We start from the raw sequence: 11,162 nt of genomic DNA on the forward strand, positions 1-11,162 counted from the left end.
CAGCAAGAAATAGAGATTTCTGTTTATTACAGTATTTACCACTTTGGTTCAAGGAGAATCACCAAGGCCTTTAAACACCACAGAGAGATGATGTCTTTTGTATTAAAATACACGCACTGCCTAACAGCAAGTCTCTACTGAATGAAAGAAAAAAAGTGAATGATTGCTTTTTGAACATAAACCTTTTATGTATGTCTTATTGAATGGACATTATGGACACAAATGGACATTCTAGACACAAAACACACACATAATAGCAAAGATTTGTGGCAGTTCTACAAAATGTCAATCAACAAGTACGTTTTGAACGTCTGGTCTGTGTCTACCAGTGAACTAGGTGCTCTATACACAAACATACATTTTTCAAATAAACCTATAGGATAACTGACTTTATCAAATTTATTTTGTTTCCTTTGCATATTTTGCGCTCATTATTTCTCAGATATTCAGGATAAAAAAATAAATTATTTTTAATAATAATTCAGAAATGGGAAAAGGAAAAACCAAGAAAAAAACTGCATTGATACTATTCAACAACATTGGTAGAGACTGAATCGTGCTGAAACCCTGACCCCCAATGTGACTGTATTTGGAAATGGAGCTTTTTTTTTTTTTGCAGTACGCGGGCCTCTCACTGTTGTGGCCTCTCCCGCTGCGGAGCACAGGCTCCAGATGCGCAGGCTCAGCGGCCATGGCTCACGGGCACAGCCGCTCCGTGGCATGTGGGATCTTCCCGGACCGGGGCACGAACCCGTGTCCCCTGCATCGGCAGGCCGACTCTCAACCACTGCGCCACCAGGGAAGCCCGGAAATAGAGCTTTTAAGCCGGTAATTCAGGTTAAATAGCATAAGGATGGGGCCCTAAGCCAACAGGACTGGTGTCTTTATAAGAAGAGGTAGAGACACCAATTCTTCCCCACTCCCCCACCCCATGCACGCACAGAGAAAAGGCCAGAAGAGGACACAGTGAGAAGGTACTGTCTGCAAACAGAAGGGAGAGGTCTCACCAGAAACAATCTTACTGGGACCTTGATCTCAGACTTCCAGAATCCAAACTAGGAGAAAAGAAATTTCTGTTGTTCAAGCCACCCAGCCTGTGGTCTTTTGATATGACAGCCCAACCAGACTAACACAAACAGAGGGATTCTTAGCTAGTTCAATACAAAAAAAAAAAAAAAAAAAAGAAATACAAAGTAAAAGATGGAAACTCTCATTGTTTAAAATGATACAATTATCTACCCCCGAAAATCCAAAGGAATCAACTGACAAATTATCAGAATGAATAAGAGTTATGAAACAGCCGGATTTAAAGAAAACTATTTTCAGGAATAATTTTCTTAGACACGAGCAAAAACAAATTGAAAAATGTTTATTAGAAAATGTAAATAGCTTAAAAAACTATGAAATATTGAGAACTAAACCAAACGATAAATATGGACTATATTAAAAAATAAAAGTACAGAACTTTACCGAAGGACATAAAAGAATATGTGAATAAATGAAAAGATACATCATGAATCTAGACAACATTCACTGTTTTTAAAGTTTCAACTAATGGCAAATTCACCTATAAAGTCAGGATAATCCTTACTAAACTTCCAAAATGACTTTTCATAGAATTTTAAGACTCATTCTGAAATTAATTTGGGAGAGAAAATATTCTAGAATATGCAAGAAATTTCTTTAAAAAAGAATGATACTTTGTTAATGTAAAAATGTACTATAAAGCAATAGTAATTATGTTGTAGTAGTCATTTTGTTATTGATCCACCAACAGGCAAATAGGTCAATGGAAAGGAATAGAGTCTTGAAGCAGACCAGTTTAATACAGAGTCAAGGTGGTATTTCAAATCAGTGCAAAAATAATGAACTACTCAATAAATGGTGGTTAGGACAATTGGCTATCCATCCGGAAAAAATTCCCTATTTCACACTATATGTTAAAATAAATTCCAGAGGATTAATAAATTAAATCTAACACACACACACACACACACACACACACACAGGCACAGGCACACACGCTTATATAAAATGCTATATTAGGAAAAGAAGAGAGTAAATAATTGATTGAAAATTGCTCTTGAGCAAAACCCAGAATAGGGGAGGCTCTACAGTGGAGCTGGATTTGACCGGGATTTAAAAGACAAGTGGAGTTTGCAGAGCAGAGCAGGTAGGTAAGGGCAGTATGAAAGGTACAAAGGTGAGAAAGTATCAGAGAAAAGTGAAGTTTGGTGCTTCCAGAGATTGGGGACGGAAGTGTGGCTGATAGCTGGGATGGGAGGAGAGATAGGTGTGGCATCTTTTGGGAGGTTGTTGGGACTACGACAAAGATGATGGGGAAGCAGAATGAAGGGCTCGATGGAAGCAGGTTGTCAGTCTGCAGACTTGTAGTGAGAGTAGTCAGTGAGTCATTTTTATCTGCTTACTCTCCCCATCTGCAAACGCAGCTGCCCACCAACAGACGGCAATCCTCTGATGTTAGAACTTGGCCTCCTCCTGCGGGAAGGGAGAGAAGGGAGAGGAACACATTGGTTAGCGGCTGGGCTGGCGCGGAAAGCTGCCCTTGAAGAGCCTGCTATGCTGATCAGGAGTTGGATGTATTGTGTCAGAATCAGGACCTCGAGGTCTGAGGTTTGAAAGCAGGGATGGTGGGATCTGAAGATGCAGGCATCCCAGGTGTAAAATAGTGAGGGCCAGACCCCAGAGTCTTACCGAGAACAGAGAAAAGGGGGTGGATTCAGACGTTTGAACCGGAGAATTTGCAGGAGTTGGAGATGATTGGAGGCTGGAGGAAAAGAAGAAACTGGAGAGGCCTCCAAGGGGTGAGGTCTTCAACGCAGAGCAGAGCGGCAGCCTTGACTGAGGCAGGCTTGGAGGGAGGGCCGTGGGTTGCTGTGCTGGTTATGTGCCTGCAGAGGATACAAACAGGAGGTTCCAGGATGTAGCTGGAAACGAGTGCCTTGTGCTTTAGAAAGAGACTGAACTGTGTGGATTTAATCATCGGGAGCACAGGTGTAGCGGCTGCAATCACTAGAAAAGACGTCGCTTTGGGAGAACGAATGGAGTAAAAGAACCTGAGAGCAGCGGCGAGACATCGGGAATATCAGGGCTCAAGCGCAGGGGCGGAACAGAAGCCAAAAGGGGATCCAGGGGGAACTGTCAGGGAGAGAGGGACGGTGCATTTAGCATCTAGGATGCCGTGGGTGAGCGGTGTCGACAGGGGCTGGCGTGAGCATGCGCAGACGCCGAGACCGCAGAGGAGCACGTGCAGACCAGCCTTCCAAGCACAGAAGGTGAGAGGGCTGCGCACAAGGGAAGCTCCGTAATAAATGAAGGGTGAAGGAGATGGGGACACGCAGGTCGGCAGAGCAGAGGAATTGGTAGAGACAGGGAGATGAAAGGAAACTGAGAAGCCAAAGTCATGGAGTTATCCAAGGGGACAGAGTCACAAGCCAGGAGGAGGGATCAGTCTCTCCGCTCTGAAACAGGAGGGAAGGAGATTAAAGGCACACACAGGGCTGGAGAAGGAATTTGAGCCGGGTTATGTAAAGAGGCTAAGGTACCTAGCTGGAGGCTGGTGGGAAGAAGCGGGAAGTTAGGGCAATTTCGAGGCAAAACCTCACACGGTCCATATTCTCTCTGTTAAATTCTCTTTCCACTTTTTCCTGCTCTATATTTTAAATTTTTAAATACTTGCATAAGACAGGCCTGCTTTATTCTTCACAGTGCTAAGTAATGGAATCCAAGCCCTGATGTAACAGATCCTTCTAATTGCTCGTAAGAGAAATCTCAGCTAAAGAAGAAAGTGTATCCCTCTCTAACGGAAACAAACTAAACAAGATGAAAGCTCAGAGAAATGTTCTTCTGCATCATGTAATCATGCTCGTCCATGTTGTTTCTAACACAAGCATCACAAAACATCGGAACTTCAGAGATTGTTGCTACGGCTTCTGCAAATCACTGTAGCTTCCGTGAAGGCGGTGATCCTCATTGGTCTCGTTTAAAAATGTGCTGCTCTGTTTCACCCCCTTTGAGCTCTGTTTTCTGAAAGGCATATATATTTGTGAGTCTTTAAGTCAAAAGAGGGCCAGGAGCACTTTGCTCATCTTCCGTCTGTGTGAAGGGAAAATAATAACAATGAACCCAACCCTATGATTTTTTTTTGTTATCGTAAACAAAGAATTTGAAAGAGTAACTCATGTAAGTTAATGGTAATAGACGCTTGAGAAGCCAGGTAGGAAATGAAAAAAAAATGGCTACGGTCAGAGGGAAGGTTCGAATGGTCATTGTGGACAGTCTTCATGATTGTGGGCTGTTCTTCATGGTTCTGCACAGGCCAAGGAGCAGGAGAGGAAGGTTCTGGAAACTCAAGGAGATGAGGGGGCTCTGGAACTGAAGGACCTCAGATCTTTGCTGGAGAGTCAGGCCACCTCCAAGAGCCATTTCCTGGACACCAACTGAGGAAAACCAGCCCCAGGGGAGATTCCTGCCCCCCTGACTGTCTTTGGGAGCCTTTAGCAAGGCTGCCTGGTGCACAGACTGCATTGCGGCCACCTTTGTTTGCAGAGACCAGCTGCCTATCCACCTCGATAAGTTGTCCCTTTTGAGTCACTTTCCCATAGTTGAGAGAAGTTAAACACCCTCCTTGGAAACAGATGTGATCATTAGCTCCGTGGGGACTAAGAGCTATCGTGGTTTGTAACTTCTGAGGGCACATGAGCCTCTCCAGGTATGTGAGGGAAGCTATACATCCTCATCTCTGAAAAATTCACAGGCACATCTTGATGCCCACTTTTCATACCATTTCAGGGGTTCAGGCACATCGTTCTTTCCACAGTCCTGTTTTTCTATTGTTGTCAAGGTATAATTTACATATAATAAAATACACCCATATTAAGTGTATCCTTGAAGGAATTTTGATAAATATATACACCCAAATAGCCACCGTCAAAATCAAAATCTGGGGGACTTCCCTGGCAGTTCAGTGGTTAAGGCTCCAAATTTCCACTGCCGGGGGCACGGGTTTGATCCCTGGTCGCGGAACTAAGATTCCACATGTTGCGCAGCATGGCCAAAAAAAAAAAAAAACAGTTAAAAAAAGTCAAAATCTGGAACATTTTCTTCACCCCCAAAAGTTTCCTCATGTGACTTTGCAGTTGGTTCCCACACCGAGTCCCAGCCCTAGGCAAGCACTGATCTGTCAATCACTGTAGTTAGTTTTGCCTAATCTAGAATTTCATATAAATGGAATCGTACATTAGGTACTATTGTGTCTGGCTTCTTCTGTTAAGCATTATCCATGTTGCATGTACCAGGGGTTCATTCCTTTTTATTCCTGAACAGTATTCTTTTGTGTGGATCTAGCAGGGTTTGTTTATCCATTTACCGTGTGTGTGTGTGTGTGTGTGTGTGTGTGTGTGTGTGTCTATGTTATTATTTTTTTAATTGAAGTACAGTTGATTTACAATGTTTCAGGTGTACAGCAAAGTGATTCAGTTATACATGTATATATGTACATATATTCTTTTTCAGATTCTTTTCCATTATAGGCTATTACAAGGTATTGATTATAGTTCCCTGTGCTATACAGTAGGTCCTTGTCTACCTATTTTATATGTAGTACTTTGTATCTGTTAATCCCCAATTCCCAATTTATCCCTCCCCACATTCTCCCTTTGGTAATTATAAGTTTGTTTTCTCTGTCTTCCACAGTCCTTTTTCTTGAACCCCTACCACAAACAACCACCCACCCTCAGGAGAGGGTTCCTCTGAATGTAACCCCCAGACAATGTGCTTGAGAAACACCCGGGGTGTGCATGAAAAATACAGGTTCATGGGTCCCCTTCTAGACTCCCAGAATCAGGATTGCTGGGTGTGGCACACAAGACTATGCACTGAAAACACACTTCACAGAGGGCTCCACTGCCTTCTGAGTTTGCGAAGCTCTGCCTATGGATTCAGGGGCCCTGGGTTAAGTACCTCAGTTCAAACAAAAGCAGATGATTTCTGGGACTTCCCTGGTGACACAGTGGTTAAGGCTCCGCGCTCCCAATGCAGGGGGCCCAGGTTTGATCCTGGTCAGGGAACTAGATCCCACATGCATGCCACAACTAAGAGTTCGCATGCCACAACTAAGGAGCCCAGTTGCCGCAACTAAGGAGCCCACCTGCCTGCCGCGACTAAGACCTGGTGTAACAAAATAAATAAATAAGTAAATATTAAAAAAAAATAGATGATTTTTCTTGTGTACTCAATAGCTCATTCTCAGCCAATTTTGGGTTCAGAACACACAAAGGTATTTTTATATTGGTTCTGGAAAAATACTGACAAAGACAAATCTTATGCAGAAAATAAAAAGATAATAGAGGACTCCCCAGAAGCTGCGTGGAATGTCTGGAGTGATCTGTGCCCCAGCCTGGCTCCATCACAGCTGCTAGCGTCCACATGATCTATGCACAGCTATCTGCATGTGTAAAAATATCATTTGTGCACTAACCTAAACAGCCCTGGTGGATAGGAAGTTTCGAGAAAGCTCTGATGACTAGAATTTGTCATTTAGAGAAACAGAATGCAAACAACCCCTGAGCATTGCTGGCTGCCCTGCTCTGGGAAAGGCAACCTGGCCTTTCCATTTTATGACCCACTATGAATAATTCTCACAATGTTTCATCTCCCTATTACTCAGACGTCACAAGCTCATTTATTTTCATCCCAAGGCCATATTTTAATTCAATGTAGCAATGCTCCTCCTCCGGATTCTGTGTTTTTATTACCCATGATGACGCCATGAGAGCGCTGAGGCACAGGTACACTACTGAGGAAGCAACTGGTGCACAGGAGATAGAACGGGGCTGTAACCACACACTTATTCCTCCTCTTCTCATCTGAGTAACTTTCTTCTTGGAAAGTTTGCTGACCAGTTCATGGAGTGACTCAGTTTTCTACAGGAGACAACTACAGAATTATTACAATTATAACTACCCAGCTGTAATATCTGACACCACCATATGTATCAGAAGGCACACATCCAAGTCCTAAGCTGGTGTCATCCCATTAGGCAATTGTATAAAAAGGCTCTGGGTTGTGTTACGAATCTCTAAAACCTGGAATGTGTCAACAAAAAATAAGGATCTTGTTTTTCACTTCAGCTCTGAAGCTTTCAGACTTTGGACAAACCGAGATCAAGATGGCCAGTGTTTGACATTGTATGTTTTACGTGGACGCTATGAGTTATCGTGTTCATGGAGACCTTGGCCTTTAGGGGGTCCTCGGTGTGGGAGATGTTACCAATCAGGGGGAAAGACTAATCAACAAATGGAGCTGGGACAACTGTGTTATCTCGTGGCATCGAAATCTCAGGGAGGCCGAATGGAAGGTACACATTGTACCGACATTTTTAAGGGATCTTTAAAGGTTGATGTGACTCCACCTACACTTTCAACCTCCAAGATGATATAAAAGGCAGGCTGTCTTGGTTCTGCAGCCTCTGACACTTTTCTTTCCCCACAGGGCTGCCGAGACCACCAAATATTCAGATGTATTTCCATGACAACAGAGGAAATTTTGGAGAAATATTTCCTTAGCTTCCTGTGATCTTTGCCCTGGTCATTGGTTGGCTCACAAGTAAGCGATAGAGAAAGTAACTCAAGCTAAGTGCAGGTCGTCATCCTCACCAGTCCTCACGGCCATAACCAGCACTTGTAGTCTAGCTCAGCTTTCTACATGGAAACAAATTAGATTTATACTTCTTGACACCATATAAAAATAAATTCCAGATGGGAGTGAGATTAGATAAATGTGAAATTAGATAAATTTTAAAATTTAGAAATTTTAGAACAACTGGAAGAAAGTACGCAATACTATTTTATTATTGGGGGAAAGGTGATTTCTTTATAAAGACAGCAGAAATCACTAGAAAAGATATTGATGTATTATTATAAAAGTGTTAAACTTCTATACGATAAAATATGCTACAGGTCTTCCCTGGTGGCACGGTGGTTGAGAGTCCGCCTGCCGATGCAGGGGACGGGGGTTCGTGTCCCGGTCCGGGAAGATCCCACATGCAGCGGAGCGGCTGGGCCCATGAGCCATGGCCGCTGAGCCTGCGCGTCCGGAGCCTGTGCTCCGCAACAGAAGAGGCCACAACAGTGAAAGGCCCACGTACCGCAAAAAAAAAAAAAAAAGCTACAAACTAAGGTTAAAGACAAGCCACAATCAGAGAGAACATTTTTATGGCAGATGAAGAATTTGTATACAAATATAAATGCATATATATGCTATGAATTAATAATAGTTAACAATTAGACAGTGTTTACTATGTGCTGGGCACAGTTCTAAACATATATAAAGGCACATTATCCTAATAATCACCCTACAGCTATAAAGTAATCCTATTATTCATTTTTCATTCAACAGATGGGGAACCATAGAATTTAAACAGCTTACTCAATATTACACAGCTGGTAAGGATCTGAGTCAGGACTCAGCAAAGGATATGAGCAAGCAATTCAGAGAAGAAGAAATATAGTTGTTACCCACCAGGGTTCTTGGCCTCCCTAATCAATAGAAATTGATCAGAGGCTAGACAAGAAATTCAGGCAAGGCTTTATCCGGGCCCCTGCTGCAGCAGGGGGCAGTGAGAACAAACAGCAGGTTCCCTGATAGGGCGTGAGATTACTCCTCATACGGGGTGAGGGTAAGGGTGTGTCCAGGGGTCGTGCCAGAGGGTTGGCTTAGGTGTTTTGCCCACCCCTTAGGTGGTATTGTGTGCAGGGGGCATGCGTAATACCCTGCTTTTGCTCCAGGCTCTTCAAAAGTGGCAGTTGGGTTTTTTTGGTCTCTTTGTATCTTTTGTTCAAAATTTGTGCAGAGTGCCCATGCATGCAGTTATTTTTAGCCCCATAGAGTTTCTTTGTATTTTGTTGCTCAAGGAGAGGTGTGTCCAAGTGCAAGCATTGCAGCACTGCAGCAGAGTGTCCCAGGTCCCATGTCTCATAGTGACCAGTGGACTAGTATTAGAGAAGTTATGTATTAAAACAATTACATACCATTCACACATATAGGATTGTCAGAAATCTAAGTCTGACAATAACGTGGCCAAGAAGTGGTGGGCAAGTAAATTAGCACAACCCCTTTGCAAGCAATTTGGAATACCTAGTGAAGTTGCTTGGAGTTGGGAGCCCCAGGGAGTCAGTTTTGATGGTTCCTAAAGACTAGACTGCTACAGCCCCTCAATTTTTACTGTGGGACCCCTCTCACCTGCTATTGGATTGGGCAAGACCCTCCCCCATTTCAGTGGCTGCTTTCAAACTGGTCCTCTGTACAACTTCCGGTTTCTCCTGTTCTCCAGTTTTTCAGATGCTGCCTGGTTATCTGTCTGTTCCTGTACAGATGCTGTTAACCTATGGGTCTGTGGTTTTTCCCTGCTTGCTTGTATTTTTGAGGTTTGTGGCAATGGCTCATCATCTGGTTCTGTTGTCAATGTCGTCCATGGGTTTTGCTATCTAGTTGCTCTGCTTTTATGCCGATATTTTGAGAAACTGAAAAACTGTGCTGCCACTACCACCTCCATATTCCTAGAATCTGTTTATGACATAAAGAGCTAGAGGTAGCCTAAATGTCCAGCGAAGGGGATCTGTTTCGTATACTATGGTACGCCTATAAAATGAAATAGCATGAAGCCATTACCAGTGATACTGTGGAGCTCTCCATGTTGTAGCATGTATCAGTACTTCATTCCTTTTTTTTTTTTTTTTTTTTTGCCAAATCATATTCCACTGTATGGATATGCTATATTTGGTTATTCATTCATCATTTGATGGACATTTGTGTTGTTTCTACTCTTTGGCTATTATAAACAGCGATGTTGTGAACATTCACATACAAGTTTTTGCACAGATGTATGTTTTTATTTCTCTTGGAATATATACCTGCTAGGTTGACATTTTGAGGAACTGGCAAGAAGTTTTCCAAAACGATTGTACAATTGTATATCCTCACCAGCAATGTGTGAGTGTTGCATTTCTCCATGATTGCCAACACTTGTTACTGTCTTTTTGATTCTAGCCATTCTAGTTGATGTGACGTGGTATTTCATTGTGATTTTGATGTTCACTTCCGTAGTGATTAAATGATGTTAAGCATCTTTTCATGTGCTTACTGTCCATTTGCATATCTTCTTTGGAGAAGTGTCTATTCAGATCCTTTGCCCATTTTTAAACTGGGTTATTTGCCTTTTTGTTATGGAATTGTAAGGGTTCTGTATATATTCTAGATACTAGTCCCTTATTAGATATAGGATTTGCAAAAGTTTTTTTCCCATATTGTGGGTTGTCTTTTCACTTTTTTGATAGTATCCTTTGAAGCACAACATTTAAAGTTTTTGATGAAGTCCAATTTATCTATTTTTTTCTTTTGTTGCTTGTGCTCTTGGTGTCATATCTAAGAAACCGTAGTCTCACTGAAGGTTACAAAGATTTATGCCTATTTTTCTGCTAGTGTTTTAGTTTTAGCTCTTGCAGTTAGATCTACAATCCATTTTGAGTTAATTTTTCAATATGATGTGACAGAGTGTGTAAATTCATTCTTTTGCACACGGATATCAGTCATCTCAACACCATTTTTTGAAAGGATTCTTCTGCTTTCATTTAATTATCTTAGCAACCTTGTGTTACTGAGTCCAGGCTCGTACTGCTCACTGCATGACAAGCCAATCGATTGAGAGACCAGTTGTTGAGGCAAGGAATGGCGACTTTATTCGGAAAGCCAACAGACCAAGAGGATGGTGAGCTAGTGTCCCAAAGAACCGTCTCTCTCAGGTTTGGATGCTAGTTTCTTTTATAAAAGAAAGAGGGGAAGGTGAGGAGGTAAAGTAAAAAAGGCAATAAGTTGTTGCAAATATTTCCTGGCTCTGGCCAGACTCCAGAGGGGGTGTGTTAATTTCTTCTTTTCCACAGGTGGGCCTGGTCAGGATGTTTCCTGTGAACAAAGGAAAACAAAGATATTTTAGCTTAACCTTCAGACATGGGAGACAGGCTTCCTGGAGATGGGCCATTATGCATACCTTAAGCTATAGGCAACATCCCTTTAGTGAATAACTTGTAGCAAAAGCAATAGAATACAAAGGTTAAAGAAACACGTCCAATATGGAGTCAGGGTTG

The sequence above is a fragment of the Stenella coeruleoalba genome, assembly GCF_951394435.1.
Source record: "Stenella coeruleoalba genome assembly, chromosome: 13".
NCBI lineage: Eukaryota > Metazoa > Chordata > Mammalia > Artiodactyla > Delphinidae > Stenella > Stenella coeruleoalba.